General features: G+C 42.6%; 1 protein-coding gene across 1 annotated transcript in view; it reads left to right on the forward strand.

Moving 5' to 3' along the window:
* LOC117669499 (connector enhancer of kinase suppressor of ras 2-like) overlaps positions 1-17,699 on the forward strand; it is a 392,766-nt gene that overhangs the window by 93,275 nt on the left and 281,792 nt on the right. The window lies entirely within an intron of this gene.

Genomic DNA, 17,699 nt, shown 5'->3' on the forward strand with positions numbered 1-17,699 from the left:
TTCAATAGAATCTGTTGTTGTTTTTAAAAACCAGCCAAATATAGAATTTAGGGAGATTGTAGCTTTGTAGCTAAAAATGAATGAAGCTTTGAGTCTGGATATTAATAAGAAGCCGGCTACCTACCAGACAATTTTGGAGCTGCCTAGGTCTCTTGAGTCTACTTTAATGTATTGCTCTCAACTTCACTGACAGTTTGTTGGTTTAATAAAATTCTTTACAAGAATGAAAGTGCCCAGTTAGTTCATGATGATCAAAACAGTCATTTCTTATTATACTGCTATGGATGTATCGAATACTATAAGGTTTTCTCATCAATTCATAATTTTTTTTAAGACAGCCAGACCACTTCTGTGTTTCTTCCCTATTATCAGTTAAGTTCTCAAGTATTTATGGGTTAATTTTGTCTTGCAAGGTGTCGTGCTATGCCTGAGATCACAGTGACATTATTATCAAGCTAGTAAATCTGTGGGATGCAGTGGCTCAGTGGCTAAAATGTGGAGCTTGTCGATCAGAAAGGTCGGCAGTTCAGTGGTTCGAATCCCTAGTGCCGCGTGACGGGGTGAGCTCCCGTTACTTGTCCCAGCTTCTGCCAACCTAGCAGTTCGAAAGCATGTAAAAAATGCAAGTAGAAAAATAGGGACAACCTTTGGTGGGAAGGGAACAGCGTTCTGTGTGCCTTTGGCATTGAGTCATGCCAGCCACGTGACCATGGAGACGTCTTCGGACAGCGCTGGCTCTTCGGCTTTGAAACGGAGATGAGCACCGCCCCCTAGAGTCGGGAACAACTAGCACATATGTGCGAGGGGAACCTTTACCTTTTAGTAAATCTGGTGATATCTTTAACATACTTATCGTATTGCTATTTAGCAGGGGTGTCAAACTCAAGGCCAGTGGGCTGAATGCATCCTGTGGGGTGCTTAGATCGGGCCCACAGGGTTGCCCTGGAAACAGCGAAGGATCGGCCTGTGGCGTCTCTACCAGCAAAAACAGAGCCCAGAGACACACATGGCCTCCCTGGGCTCCGTTTCCGCTGGCAGAGGGCTAGCAAAACAAACTAAAAACAAAACAAAAAGGAGAAATTTGAGCCAGAGGTGAGTTTCAGCAGGTTCTGACCAGTTCTGGAGAACCGTTAGGAGAAATTTTGAGTAGTTCGGAGAACCAGTAGTTAAAAATGCTGACTGGCCCCGCCCCCATCTATTCTCTGCCTCCCAAGTCCCAGCCGATTGGGAGAAAATGGGGATTTTGCAGTATCCTTTCCCTGGAGTGAGGAGGGAATGGAGATTTTACAGTATCCTTCCCCTGCCATGCCCACCAAGCCACGCCCACCAAGCCATGCCATGCCCACCAAGCCACACCCGCAGAACTGGTAGTAAAAAAAATTGAAACCCACTACTGATCTGAGCATCCAAGAAGCGACAGGAAAGGAGAAAGGGAAAGAGGAAAGGCAAGGAAAAAGAAGGGAAGATGGGAAGAGAGCAAGGAAGGAAAAAGAAGGAAAGAGGGAAAGGAAGAAGTAGAAAAGGAAGGAAGGAAGGAAGGAAGGAAGGAAGGAAGGAAGGAAGGAAGGAAGGAAGGAAGATTATAATGAGAAGGAGGGAGGGTCTGAGGGAAGTCCCGATGTACAGCTGGCCATGTCCCCCAGCCATCCCCACCCCCGAGGTCAAACACCCCCACCCTGATGTGGCCCTCAATGAAATCAAGTTTGACACCCCTGCTATATAGGATTGTCTTACTTTAGTTTTGCTGAAACAAACATCCCTGGCCTTTGTAATAAAGTTTTCATTCATTCGTAGGTGTCTTAGAAAACATATTGATCTCAGATCACAACAAAATCAGGATCCAGATCTTAGACATCACACTTCATTTTCACCATCTTGCACTCTGCTAATTGTGTTTACTGGCGATGACAACTTTTGTTTATGCAAGAATATGAAGAAGCCACGCACCTTAAAAAAACAACAACACACCACTGGGTCAGTTATGTTTGAGTGGCACGAATAGAAAATATCAATGGTGCAAGTGTTAGGCAATTAAAAATATGACAGAGTTCTCCAACAACCATCTAAAGCTGTTTAATTACACCATTATTCTCAACGTGTTGAAGTGGCTGGTGCACTAAATGGTAATTATCCATTTTCTTCCAAAGTAATTTTCATAAGTTGTTGGGCAAGCTACTTACAAAAATTTGGGGGGAATGCCGGGAAGATTTATTACTTTCTATAAGAACAAATTATTGACTTCCGAGGAAGGAGTGGCAAATGGCAAACAGCACTGCTGAGATTAGAACTGATGACCGGGGGTGAAATGAAGAGTCAGCAAGTAGATTGGCTCTCTGTAATTCCTCTCTGGACAAGGAAAAGTCTTGAGATTGCCCACAAATGGTCCAAACACTTGCTCTATACGGTTTCTGGTGGGTTAACGGAATAACAGAGTTGGAAGCAGTGGTGAAATCTAAATTTTTTTACTACCGGTTCTGTGGGCGTGACTTGGTGGGCGTGGCAGAGGAAGGATACTGCAAAATCTCCATTCCCACCCAACTTCAGGGGAAGGTTATTGCAAAATCTCCATTTCCACCCCGCTCTGGGGCCAGCCAGAGGTGGTATTTGCTGGTTCTCTGAACTACTCAAAATTTCCGCTACCGGTTCTCCAAACTGCTCAAAATTTCCGCTACCGGTTCTCCAGAACCTGTCAGAACCTGCTGGATTTCACGCCTGGTTGGAAGGGACCTTGGAGGTCTTCTAATCCAACCTCTCCACAAGCAGGAGACCTTATAAAAGTGATGACTAACCTTTTGCAGACCGAGTGCCCAAAGTGCACGCCTTTGGTGCGCAAATGCACGGGTGCGCTTGTGCATCCCCAAAATGCAATGTGCATGCAGCCCTCACACATGTGCCCCACCTCCCTGTGCATGCACACATGCCCCCTTGCATGTGCCCCGCCCCCGATACATCCAATCATGGGGCCCCCGCACATGCGCTGCACACACAATTTTAAAAATTGCAATTAAAGGAAAAAAATACTAATATTTGACTGACTTACACAGAACGAAGCAAAATATTTTGGCATTGGATATATTTTTTAACAATCCAGCATGAAACTCCCCCATTATACTTGTTGTGATGAAAGAATTCATTTCTTTATATGTTTTTATTTTTTTCCCCTTTCCTATATTATTTTTTCTTTTCTATTTTCTCTATTTGTTATTTTCTGCACTGGTTTTTCTTTTCTTTTTTAATTTGCATTAGTTTTTATCTTTTTAATTGCAATGGTTAATAAAATTATATATAAAAAATTATTGTAATGTTTAATAGTCTTAGTCTAGGTCTAGGAGTGCAGGCCATATCATATCTATGTAGTTGCTGAATCAGCTATATATACCTTCTCAATTTAAAGAGGGTTTTTTATTATTATTATTATTCTTTCCTGGCTTTGCTTATTTCCTATATTTTCTAATTTGCCAAGTTTATTAATTGCCTCAAGCAAGCTAGTATTCTGTGCTTTTCTTGCTTATAATGGAATAATGCAGTAAAATAAGTTTTTGTTTTTGCAAGGTGGCACGTATTTTTAGCAATGCTAGAAAACATTCTCCTGGTGAAATGGCTTTCTTTATATAACGCCTGATTGGGTGAGACCCAAAAAAAAAGGGGGGGGGGAAATAGTTACTCGGGCTAAATCATAAACCTGGCTTGTACTAAAAGACTTGAAAGTATTCAACAAATTTGAGACATTTGGAAAACAAGTTATTAGTGCAATGGTGGGATTCAAAAATTTTTACTACCAGTTCTGTGGGCGTGGCTTGGAGGGCGTGGCAGGGGAAGGATACTGTAAAATCTCCATTCCCTCCCCAATCCAGGGGAAGGATACTGCAAAATCCCCATTTCCTCCCGATCAGCTGGGAAACATCTCAATGAGACAACTTGGGTTATCTCTTGGCCTTGTCAAAGTGAATTATGGCCCTTCCGCATATTTCTAGCCGCAGCAATCCGGTTCCAATTATAGTGTGTAGCAGACACGATGTTTTCTTTTCTTTCCTTTGCTTTCTTATTTCCCCATATATATTTTTTTTCAAAACGTGAAGGAATAGCTTCCTAGCTATGATGTGCTTTGAAGCCAGAACATTTATTCATGGATCAACGGGTGGCATGGTGTGAGTGAAGTTAACGGCCTTGCAAGTTTTTAATGCTGTCAGTAGAAGTTAAGAGTGCAGCAGGTTTTAAATAAGTCTTGGGAAAGTAAGAAATTACTTTCAGGAAGAAATTCAAGATCAAACAAAGGGCCCAATTAGAGGGAGTTCATAGGAAGGGCTTCTCCCCTTTCTCATCCTTAGCATGGATTCCCTGAAAACTGTTCGGTATTTCGATCAATACCATAAAGAGATGGGTTAATTTTTAAAGGTATCATGACACTTGGACTTACAGCTGAATCCAAAACTTATTGACTTTGACATCAATCCTGTACACCTCAGTGAGATACGTGGTGGTAACCAGGCACAGATTCGAGCTCCAGAAATGAGGGTGGGTTTTATCTTTTCCATCGATCCTGGAACTGTCACTTTGTGGCCAAACCAAAAATGCTGTTTTTATCTGATGAGAACCATAAGCTCATCAAGGGTTGAGTGTAGAATCTATTTGATCTAGTGGTTAAGACGCCAGGCTAAAAAGCTGGAGGCTGAGAATTCTAGTACCACCTTAGCCATGAAAGCCAGCTAGATGACTTTGGGCCGATCACCAGGAGACTGAGAGTTCTAGTACCACTTTAGCCATGAAAGCCAGCTGGGTGGCGTTGGGCCAATCACCAGGAGACTGAGAGTTCTAGTACCACCTTAGCCATGAAAGCCAGCTGGGTGACTTTGGGTCAATCACCAGGGGACTGAGAGTTCTAGTACCATTTTAGCCATGAAAGCCAGCTGGGTGACTTTGGGCCAATCACCAGGGGACTGAGAGTTCTAGTACCACTTTAGCCATGAAAGCCAGCTGGGTGGCGTTGGGCCAATCACCAGGAGACTGAGAGTTCTAGTACCATCTTAGCCATGAAAGCCAGCTGGGTGGCGTTGGGCCAATCACCAGGAGACTGAGAGTTCTAGTACCATCTTAGCCATGAAAGCCAGCTGGGTGGTGTTGGGCCAATCACCAGGAGACTGAGAGTTCTAGTACTATCTTAGCCATGAAAGCCAGCTGGGTGACTTTGGACCAATCACCAGGAGACTGAGAATTCTAGTACCACCTTAGCCATGGAAGCCAGCTGTGTGACTTTGGACCAATCACTCTCTCACACAAGGGTCAGTCTCAACCAACCTCACAGGGTTGTTGTGGGGAAAATAAGAGAAGGAAGGGGTGTTGGGTATCTTCGCTGCCTGAGTTATTTGTAAAAATTATAAAAGGATACAAATAAATAAATAAACTCTGAAAAATAGGCTGGCTACATTTACAGCAGAAGCTCATTCATGTTCATTTCTGGGGATGAGTAAATATGTAAAAAAGACAGATGAATTCTGATTATGTAAGTGGTTTATGGCTCCGCATAGCATCTCTATAGCATCTCTATAGCATCATAGCATCTCAAAGGAAAGGACACAAGGTGATTTCCACCTGCTAAATTAGTGCCTCTCTCTATTTTCTTCTCTAAAAATTTCTCCTGTTTTCTCATGCATCTTTATAAATAGCTCCTTAGGGGTAAAGCATATACAATCTGGGTTGCTTGTTACTTCTAATATTACTCAGACCTTTTACACCGCAAAGTATTCATTGTTGTTCCGATTACACTTTGGATTTCAAGAAAGAGCAGAGTAATCAGAATAACAACAACTCACACATACGTACTTGAAGTTGTTTCCAATTGAAGGATGGTTTAAGAAACCTAAAAGTAAACTCATGGTTTTATTACTCCATCTGAGTAATACGGATTAAGTCATTTTTCTGTGCAGCTTCAGAGTTACTTCTTGCAGATCAGGGGGAAGGTGGGATTTGGTGACGAGAACAAGGAAAAAATATGGTTTAAATTAGATGTTATTCTCCTCAGAAGGTTAAGTGCTGGGCCCTCTATCGATAGTAGAAAATGTGTGCATTAAAAAACTGTGGAAAGCTTTGGAGAATAGCTTTTTAATTTGATGCCTTAAAGAAGGATAATTTGGTAGGCCAGGAGTTCCTCATTTATGCTGTTTATTTTAGTACCTGTAAGGATAAAAAGATATGCTTTCACTACTCGGCAATTTTTTTTTAGAAAAATCCACATGAGAACTTGCATATATTTTAAAATCTAACACACTTTAAAAGGCACGTTGCTTTGTTTCTGAGTTAAGAACTATAATGCGAAATTCAGAAAAGCTTGAGACCCAAAAGTGCTTTTTCAAAAGGCGACTGAACTTTGCTTTTCCTTGAAGACGTTTCGATTCTCATCCAAAGAAGCCTCTTCAGTTCCGACTGGAATCAGAACTGAAGAGGCTTCTTTGGATGAGAAGCGAAATGTCTTCAAGGAAAAACAAAGTCCAATTGCCTTTTGAAAAAAGCACTTTTGGGACAACCATGATTTGGATGACAGAGAATCTCCTTAGACTTGTGATTATGTTCTGAAGTGGACATCAAATTCATTCACAGTTTGAATTTTACGATCTGTGGACTTCGACTCCCACAATCCCCCAGCCAGCATGGGAGTTGAAATCCACAAGTTTTAAAGTTGCCAAGATTGGATACCTCAGCCTGGAAATCAGAGGTGGGTTTCAGCAGGTTCTGACCAGTTCTAGAGAACTGGTAGCAGAAATTTTGAGTAGTTTGGAGAACCGGTAAATACTACCTCTGACTGGCCCTGCCCCCATCTATTCTCTTGCCTCCCGAGTCCCAGCTGATCGGGAGGAAATGGGGATTTTGCAGTAACCTTTCCCTGGAGTAGGGAGGGAATGGAGATTTTACAGTATTTTTCCCCTGGAATGGGGAGGGAATGGGGATTTTGCAGTATCCTTCCCCTGGAATGGGGAAGGAATCGAGGTTTTACAGCATCCTTCCCCTGAGGTGGGGTGGGAATGGAGATTTTACAGTATCCTTCCCCTGCCATGCCCATCAAGCCATGCCCACCAAGCCATGCCATGCCACGCCCACCAAGCCACACCCACAGAACAGGTAGTAAAAAAAATTGAATCCACCACTACTAGAAATGGTTTGATACTTGAAAACTGAGTGCAAAAGAGAGCTAAGGGATAGAATAAGTATCTCAAAAGGGACCCTTCTTAATTCTTTGGAAAATAAAGACAAGGAACAAGGGATGTGCTACCAGACTTGCAAAATTCTGTTAGAATAATCTTACCATAAAAGTACCGTTATTAGTTTTGCTTCCTATCCGGACTACCTTAAAGAGGTGATAGAAGCCATGAACAAACCCTAAATTGACGACTACTGTGGAAAGTCAATAAACATCCTCAAAGGAAGAAACAGTGAACTACGTCCATCTAATTGCACCAAACCCTTTAGGGGCACATCCATCATGTCCAGTGGCGGGATGCAACTGGTTTAACAACCAGTTCGGTGAGCGCGCGCTTCGCTTTGCCTAATGCCCTTGCACGCAGCGTTCAAAATACAGCAATTTGAAGCTCAGCTGCTTACCGTATTTTTCAGAGTATAAGACGCACCTTTCCTCCCCAAAAAAGAGGGTAAAAATCTGGGTGCGTCTTATACTCCGAATGTAGCCCCACCTGGCTTCTCAAAGGAAGGTTTCAGAGGCTGAAAAAAGCATCTGAAATGAAGCTTCAGAAAAAAAGCCCCCAAACAGAGCCTAAGAGGCTTTTTTTTCTGAAGCTCTATTTCGGAGGCTTTCAGAGGCAGCAAAAAAAGTTTTTCTGAAACAGAGTTTCAGAAGTTTCAGAGGCAGAAAAAAAAGCAAAAAAAAAAGCAAGGCACAGAGCTCACAGCCAAGGAACCTGTTGCTAAAATTCACCTCTGGGAACAGCTGACTGGGGGTATTCCGGGAAGCTGATCCACCTGCCAATCAGCTTTTTTCTTACTTTCCTCCCCAAAAACTAAGATGCGTCTTATACTCCGGTGCGTGTTATACTCCGAAAAATATGGTACCTTCTAAGGCACCCCTGGTAAGTAGAACAGCGGAGGCACGGAAATCAGCTGTGCCGCGCAAATCAGCTGACCCAGAAAGAAGGAAATATAAGACAGGATAGGGCAGGGGTGGGTGGGTGGGGCCAGCTGATAGTCGGAACTACCAGTTTGCCCGAGCCGGCTGAAACCCAAACCCTGATCATGTCCCTAGGTTCAGGCTTCAATCAAAAGAAACTTGATCTCATCAAGAAAATTAAACCCGTCCTGCAATCAGCCTAGAAATACTAATTCTAAAAATATGATCTCCTTACCTGCCTTATGGCAAACAGGCCACGATTTATTATTGTGGGGTTTTTTTTTAAGAGGGAGGGATCCAGCATTAACATTCAGGGAATAAATAATTTCTCCCGCAAGGTTGGTGACTTCTTATATTAATTAACTTCCCTGCTTTCTCTGCTCAATAAACTTCCAAGGGCCTCTTCTTTGGACGGGCGCTCAAGCAGCAACTCTTGATGTGATTCATATTTATGCTTGAGAGAAGAGACGAGGCACAATAAAACTGACTGATCGCAATAGCCAGGAACCAAAGGTTTCATCCTTGCTGTAAAATGTCAGGTTTTTGAACTGCAATGATTGCAAGTTTTTCCTGCTGCCCTGCCCTTTTTTTTTCTTTCTCCTGAAGCAACTAAAATTGACCAAATTTTATTTATCCCAACTGGTAGAAGGCTTCCAATGATCGCGATGCTAAACAATAAAATGAATGTCAGTGAAAAGTAAGAACTTTTCCTTCCTTCCTTCCTTCCTTCCTTCCTTCCTTCCTTCCTTCCTTCCCTCCTTCCTTCCATCCATCCATCCATCCATCCATCCATCCATCCATCCTGTCTTCTTTCTATCTGTCTCTCTCATTTCTTTCCTTCCTTCCATCCATCCATCCATCCATCCATCCTGTGTTCTTTCTATCTGTCTGTCTCTCTCCCTCACTCCCTCCCTTCTATTCTGTCTTCTTTCTCTGTTTGTGTCCCTCATTTCCTTCCTTCCTTCCTTCCTTCCTTCCTTCCTTCCTTCCTTCCTTCCTTCCTTCCTTCCTTCCTTCCATTCTATCTTCTTTCTATCTGTCTCTCTCTTATTTCCTTCTATCTATCTTCTTCTATCTGTCTGCCTCCCTCATTTCCTTCCTTCCTTCCTTCCTTCCTTCCTTCCTTCCTTCCTTCCTTCCTCCCTTCCTTCTTCTCACCTTCCCTCCCTCCCCTCCCTTGTCTCTTCTCTCCTTCCTTCCTTCCATCCTGTCTTCCTTCTATCTGTCTGTCTTTCTCATTTCCTGCCTGCCTGCCTTTACACCTGAGAAATTGGGCACCAGTCTGTCTACTTTTATCATATCCCCAGTCCAAAACCGAGCCTGGCAATTGACACAACAAATACCACATCGTTAAATGCTCAAAATGGCTGTTAAAAAATACTTAGCTTTCCCCCCCCCCAAAAAAAGGAAGAAAAAAACACTTGTTACCTAATTTAAGATGAAATTCCATTTCATGCAAACACTTGTCAAAACATGTAAGGACGGTATCTCTGACACAGGTTCTTTTAAAAGGATTTCTTTATTAACTGTCAAGCTCGTAGAAGTGCAAACTTCTTAATAACATAATGAAGTAATAAAAAGGTTAGGGGCTGCTACAGTTTTGAGGCAATTATATTGCTGCTACCATTCTGCTGACATTCCTTTCTGCCCAAATTAAACTTATATTTGGAAAGGCTTGTTTGAATTGGGGTAAATGAATGTCACCAGTTGAGACCAAAGGAAAATCCTGGAAAATAATGTTCTTAACGCGAGTCAACAAGTTTTCATTAACTTGTCAAATGGAATAATTACATTGCCGCTAAATATCTGTTTAAAAATCGCAGTTCCCCATCTTTGAGTTCTACTATTAGATAATCACCGAGGGTTTAATTACTGAATAATAGTATATTGCTAAATCCTTCCACACATGTAAACGGGCAATACAGGGCCCGATCCCGTGCTAGGAAAATACAACAGTACATCTGCACCCATAAAGGAAGAGAAGATGCCATGTTAGTTATAAAACCCTCTCTGCATATATTGCAAGAGGGATTTTGAAGGCTTGGGGTGATTTGCAATTCAATTTAGTCTAGTGAAAAGCAGTAAATGACTAGCATAAAACATACAGCTGCCCCCACCCCACCCGCTGGAGTCAAGACCTCTGAGGGGGCTTCTGGTTCATAATTTAGTTTATGCGTTTGTGCACCCCTCCTCTTCTTTCTTGTTCCTCCTAGTGCTGTGATCCATAGAACATAGAATAATAGAGTTGGAAGCAGGGATAAAATGCTCCCGGTTCAGACCGGATCACCCGATCCGGTAGCGATGGAGGCGAGTGGTTTGGAGAACCGGTAGCAAAAATCCCTGCCCCCCACCCCCCCATGCCCAGCTGAGCCGCACAATAATCAGAGGCTTTTTTTTTTTTTACTTTTAAAAGCATTTTTTCTACAACCTCTTTGGCCGAAAAAATGCTTTAAAAAAAAACAAACAAACTCTGATGATTGCGCGGCTCAGCTGGGATCATCAAAGATCCCAGCTGAGTTGCCTGATCATCAGAGGCATTTAAAAAGAAAAAAAAAAGCCTCTGCCGATCAGGCAACTCAGCATGGATCGTCAGAGGCATTTAAAAGAAAAAAAAATCCTTTTTTCCTATTTCGCCGAAGAGGTTGTAGAAAAAATGGTTTTAAAAGTAAAAAAAAAAAATTGGCCACGCCCACCCAGTCACATTACCTCCCACCCCAACAAACCATGCCCACAGAACCGGTAGTAACAAATTTTAGATTCCACCACTAGTTGGAAGAGACCATGGCAGTCTTCTAGTCCAACCCCTGATTGAGCAGGAGACTCCGTATCATTTCAGACAAATGGTTGTCCTGTCTTTTTTCTTGAAAGCCCCCCAGTGATGGAGCCACCCACAACTTCTGAAGGCAACCTTAAGCATGGAGTAGGTACACTGCAGCAGCTATCTTGGGGGAATGGGGAAAAATCACAATAATTGGAGCTCTTTAGCTTAGCAAAGAAGCAAAACAGGCAGGCAAGTTTTATTTATTTATTTTATTTTATTTTATTTTATTTTATTTTATTTTATTTTATTATTTTATTTTATTTTATTTTATTTTATTTTATTTTATTTTATTTTATTTTATTTTATTTTATTTTTTTATTTTTTTATTTTATTTTATTTTATTTTATTTTATTTTATTATTTTATTTTATTTTATTTTTTTATTTTATTTTATTTTATTTATTATATTTCTATACCGCCTTTCTCCCGTAGGACTCAAGGCGGTGTACAGTCAAGAAAAATATAGATACACAAACATCATAAAATTGCTAATTAAAATTATTATTATAACATAGTTTGGCCCAATAAAATAGAACCTAAAATTAGATAATATTTTAAAAACATTCACATGTTCATATGTTTAGCCCCGCTTGTTGGAACATCAGGGTTTTGAGGGCACGGTGGAAAGCACGGAGATCAGGGATATCTAAGTTTTGATATAATGGAAGAGTGCATGATGGGGGCGGGGAACAGATTGCATTCTAGACTAGCAGTGATAATTTCTATCTATCAAACAGACCAGGGGAGGGTTCTAAAAATTTTTACTACTGGTTCTGTGGGTGTGGCTTACTTTTTGGGCGTGGTTTGATGGTCATGTGACTATTCTTTAGGATTTAGCAGAGGTACTGGTCTACCAGGCTTTTAACTGCTTGCAGATGTGAAGTTTCCGAAAGATGCCCTAATGAATTCATCAGCCATGAGCCGAACTTCAAAAGAAATACAGTCATTTATTAGGAGCACCATTTCGGCAATATTCGGATGCAGTTAGAACTAATCCCACGTAGATTTACATTCCCCTATGACCCTGTCTCTCCCCTCCTCTCTGGCCATGTCATAAATCACATTCTCCAATTAACCACTTTGGCTGGCTGTGAAATCCAACACCCTCCTTCTGATTGCGGTCAGGAAGAATGTATGGAATGCACTTCAGTTAGGGAAATCAATCAGCTCTATCAATTCTCCTTCCCTCCTGCTCATGGCAACTTGAAAGCTTTGCAAGTTGACAGCAGAGCTGTATCGGTCTACCCATTTATTCTTGGAGCATCCTGGTCTACCCATTTGTTCTTGGAGCATCCTGGTCTACCCATTTGTTCTTGGAGCGTCCCGGTCTACCGATTTGTTTTTCGAGCGCACTGGTCTACCTACCACCACACTGCCTTTTAACACTGATCAGCTGTAGGGCGGCCCTTTGAAGCTCCGCGGCTAGAGTTTAAACAGTTTTTTTTCCTTCTAGCCATCAGCTGGGACTCGGGAGGCAGCGAATAGATTGGGGGCAGGGCCAAATAAAATGTAAGAATAACACGGGCAGGGCAGGAGGGCCCAGCTCCCGAACAAAGAGAACCGGTTCGGTGATGTCATATCATCACCGCTACCGGCTCGGTCGAACCGGGCCGAACCGGGAGGAAACCACCACTGAAACAGACCCCAAGCACTTTTTGCAAAGCAAGAAAAGCAAGGTTTACATGTAAAGAATAAATACCACTGAATGGAAACAGAATTAGAGGGGGGGGAGTATTTGTGATAGTGTACAGTTAAAAAAGAAGTTTGCTGCAAATAGCAATCACTTGGTTGGAGAAATGTCAAGGAAGTAGACAAATCCACAGAATAACAGGATTGGAAGGAACCTTGGAGGTCTTCTAGTCCAACCCCCTGCTTAGGCAGGAGACCCTTCACCACTTCAGACAAATGGTTATCCAACATTTTCTTAAAAACCTCCAGTGTTGGAGCATTCACAACTTCTGGAATCAACTTGTTCTACTGATTCATTGTTCTAACTGTCAGGAAATTCCTCCTTAGTTCTAGGTTGATTCTCTCCTTGGTTACGTTTCCACCCATTGTTTCTTGTCTTGCCTTTTGGTCCTTTTGGGAACAGGTTGACCCCCTCGTCTTTGTCAGAGACCCTCAAATCCCCCTCAAATCTGGGGGATTCCAGCAGGACTTAGAGCCTCTGCCCATTGTGGATCATTTAAATGGGGGCTCTCCATAATCCGCTGTTGTAATGGGAGGGTGATTGCCACAATGAAAGTCCATGGAGCCTTCTTTCCTGACAGTTAGAACAATTAACCAGTGGAACAACTTGCCACCAGAAGTTGCAAATGCTCCAACACTGGAAGTTTTTAAGAAGAGGTTGGATAACCATTTGTCTGAAGTGGTGTAGGGTTTCCTGCCTAAGCAGGGGGTTGGGCTAGAAGACCTCCAAGGTCCCTTCCAACTCCGTTATTCTATCCTATCCTATCCTAGTCTCATAGGGGCGTGAGGATTGGAAGAAGACACTTGACTGAAACTGCTCAAGGTTGCTCGGTGTGAAAGGCTGGAGGAAGCGGGGAAGGAATGGAAGGGAAAAGAGGCATAAAGAGACCGAGTGTGAAGTAGTTAACAGTTTAGCTCAAGGGGAGAGAAACTGGGAAGAATTGTTTCAAATCAACGGGACTCCCCCTTAATAAACTCATCATAAATTACATTGGAAATGCTCTTGAAATTTCTAGGATTACAGTAACCTTCTTTACAATCTGGGTAATTCGAGTTTACTTGATTTTGCCTAATTTTTGCCCGTTCTCGACATTTGGCTTACAGCAAATATTGATTAGAGATTAGAGAAATAGTTTTGTAGAAAGTCTAAATTGGCAAGTAGCATCCTATGGGAGCAGAAGACCACTATATATTTATCACTGATTTATGATCTATCACTTTGTTGTTGTAGGTATGTCCACTGTGAGCTTATGCACCGGAAACAAATTCCTTGTCAATCACACTTGGCCCATAAAGATTTCTGTTCTGTTCTGTTCTGTTCCTTATATCTTGCCTTTTTGCCCATATGGGCAGTTAAGCAATGGAATTTGCAGAATCTATTTTGTTGTGTTCTTTGAATCTCATATTTACCAACTTGCACTAGGTAAAAATGATGAATGGAAGACTCTCTGGCAGAATTAAACAACAGGATGCTGCATTTTTAATGCTGCTGAAACTAAGTTCCTATATTTCATGCAATATATTTTTTTTTTGTTTACTTTATGAAAGCTTGTCTAAACAGCAGGTTTGAGATAGATCTGTATATCGACCAAGGCACCATCTGGTTTGTTTAGTTTTGCTACACAAATCCCATCACTAAAATTTACAAATTACAGGGTAGTCCTCCACTTACAAGAGTTAATTTACTGACTGTTTAGAGTTACAATGGCACTGAGAAAGTCTCTTGTGACCATTTTTCACACAATCGTTGCAGCATCCGCATGGTCATATGATCAAAATTCAGGTGGTTGGTGATTGGCTCATATTTATGACAATTGCAGTGTCCTGGGGTCATGCAACTGTGTTGCTAACTTAACAACTGCTGTGATTCACTTAACAACTATGGTAAGAAAGGTCCTCAAATGGGACAAAAGTCACTTAACAATTGTCTCGCTTAGCAACAGAAATTTTGGACTCCATTGTGGTTGTAAGCCAAGGATTTACAGCTTGTGGTTTATCTTGCTACGCGAATCCAGCTTCTTCAGTAAACTGTGAGTGACCAAATTAGGACTTGGAATCCATCAAGGTCCCAAAAGTGCTTTTTTCAGGAGGCAAATGGACTTTCTTGTTTTTTCTTTTGAAGACGTTTCGCTTCTCATCCAAGGAGCTTCTTCAGCTCTGGCAGGATAGTGGAGAATGGAAGGATTTATATTCCTTGCAGACAGCTGGTCATTGGCATCCTTTTAGAGGGTCCTTGAAGATGAGGGTCTCATCTTCAAAGCGCTCCATGGCTTAGGGTCCGGTTATTTACGAGACCACCTTCTGCCACCGATAACCTCCCACCGGCCAATGCGCTCCCACAGAGAGGGTCTCCTCAGGGTGCTGTCAGTCAGGCAATGTCGGCTGGCGACCCCCCGGGGAAGAGCCTTCTCTGTGGGGGCACCCGCCCTCTGGAATGAGCTACCCCCAGGGATACGGCTGATCCCGGACCTCCGGACCTTTCGCCGGGCTCTGAAGACTTTTTTATTTCAGCAAGCCAGGTTGGCTTAAAATTTTTTAATTGGTTAATTTTATGGGTAAGGGGTTTTAAATTGGCAGAAGCCAATATAGATTTAATTACGTTTTAAAGTATTTTAATGTTTATATTGTATGTTTTTTAATCCTGGCTGTTCACCGCCCCGAGTCCTTCGGGAGAGGGGCGGTATAAAAATTTAATAAGTGAAATGAAATGAATGAAATGAAGCACTTGGAGATTTATCTGTGTCCTCAGGGTCACCTGAGTGGTGCTCCTAGTTGCTGTAGTCTGCAATTTTTTTCCCTCTGGAAATCCATCCCTACTCCCACACCATTCAAAGGGTGTTCATCCCAAATTGTATTAGTAAAAGTCTGTAGAGAGTCATCCAGGCCATTTGGGACAATCATGACCTGGATGACTGAGGATCTCTACAGTATCCACCAAGGATTTGTCTAAAATCAGGAGTGAAACAGTGGTGGGTTCCTCCCGGTTCGGTCCGGTTCAGCCGAGCCGGTAGCGGTGACGATATGACGTCACCGAACCGATTCTCCCTCCCCTGCCCTCCCACCCACGTTATTCTTACTTTTTATTTGGTCTCACCCCCAATCTATTGCTGCCTCCTGAGTCCCAGCTGATGACTAGGGGGAAAAAACTGTTTAAACTCTTGCCGCGGGGCTTCAAAGGGCCGCCCTACAGCTGATCAGTGTTAAAAGCAAACAAATGAGTCGAGTCGTAAGTGCGGTTGTAAGTGCGAGGACCTTCCAGAAATGACTCTGACCAGCTAGCCACGCCCACCTAGTCACATGACCTCCAAGCCACACCCACAAAATAAGCCACACCCACAGAACCAGTAGTAAAAAAATTTAGAACCCACCCCTGGAGTGAAAGCAGGGTTGGATTCTGCCCAGTTATTTACTTATTTATTTATTTATTTATTTATTTATTTATTTATTTATTTATTTATTTATTTATTTATTTATTTATTTATTATATTTCTATACCGCCTTTCTCCCGTAGGACTCAAGGCGGTGTACAGTCAAGAAAAATATAGATACACAAACATCATAAAATTGCTAATTAAAATTGTTACTTAGTTTGGTCAATTAAATAAAACCCAGAATTAGATAACATTTAAAAAATCATTCGCATGTTTGTATGTTTAGCCCTGCCTGTTGGAACATCAGGGTCTTGAGGGCACGGCGGAAAGCACGGAGATCAGGGATATTCCGTATCTCCGGGGGCAGTTCATTCCAAAGGGTTGGAGCCCCCACAGAGAAGGCCCTCCCCCTGGGAGTCGCCAGTCGACATAATTTGACTGACGGTACCCTGAGTAGTCCCTCCCTGTGAGAACGAACTGGTCGGTGGGAGGCTATTGGTGGCAAAAGACGGTCTCGTAGGTACCCAGGTCCTGAGCCATGGAGCACTTTAAAGGTGATAACTAACACCTTGAATCGCACCCGGAAGACCACCGGGAGCCAGTGCAGCTCGCGTAGGAGAGGTGTTACATGGGCGTAATGAGCTGCGCCCATAATCACCCGCGCGGCTACGTTCTGGACCAGTTGGAGCCTCCGGGTGCTTTTCAAGGGGAGCCCCATGTAGAGAGCATTACAGTAGTCCATACGGGAGGTAACTAGGGCATGAGTGACCATGCGCAAGGCGTCCTGATCCAGAAAGGGTCGCAACTGGCGGATCAGGTGAACCTGATAAAAGGCACCCCTGGCCACGGCCGTCAAATGATCTTCTAAAGATAACCGTGAATCCAGGAGGACACCCAAGTTGAAAGGATCATTTGAACAAGCAATGAGCCAGTCTAGCTAAAAAAGAAAGAAAGAAAGAAAAAAGATGTAGAATCCTGTCTTAAATATACCCCACTTACCTTGGGATCCATTTTTGAAAAACGAATGCAAAACGGCTAATAATCTAGGACTGTTGACATTATGGATTGTACTGCCCATTAGCCAATATGGATGCTCTCTTCCACAGTATCAAAGGCCCAATTAAAACAGATTGATTGGGTTAAAACCAATCTAGGTACATCTGCTCTAGGGACCGATGGGTTTTTAAAACTTCACGTTAAGAACATAAAAGAAAACCAGAGTAAATTTTTCTCCTTCTGGATGTTCAGGAATGAGTGAATGCACCATTCTGATAAACGCTTGGGGCTGCTGATTGATAAATGATTGTCTAGGAAATTGTCCATTTAGTTGCCAATGATAGATCAACCTGGATTGAATTTATGTGTGTCTATCTTCAGGCTATAAAAATATAGATAAAGATTCCCCGTCGCACATATGTGCTAGTCATTCCCGACTCTAGGGGGCGGTGCTCATCTCCGTTTCAAAGCCGAAGAGCCAGCGCTGTCCGAAGACGTCTCCGTGGTCATGTGGCCGGCATGACTCAATGCCAAAGCCGCACGGAACGCTGTTACCTTCCCATCAAAGGTGGTCCCTATTTTTTTACTTGCATTTTTTACGTGCTTTCGAACTGCTAGGTTGGCAGTTGAAGCTGGGACAAGTAACAGGAGCTCACCCCGTTACGCGGCACTAGGGATTCGAACCGCTGAACTGCCAACCTTTCGATCGA

This window comes from Pantherophis guttatus, chromosome 12 (genome assembly GCF_059756535.1).
Source record: "Pantherophis guttatus breed Tessera chromosome 12, ASM5975653v1, whole genome shotgun sequence".
In the NCBI taxonomy this organism is placed as follows: Eukaryota; Metazoa; Chordata; class Lepidosauria; order Squamata; family Colubridae; genus Pantherophis; species Pantherophis guttatus.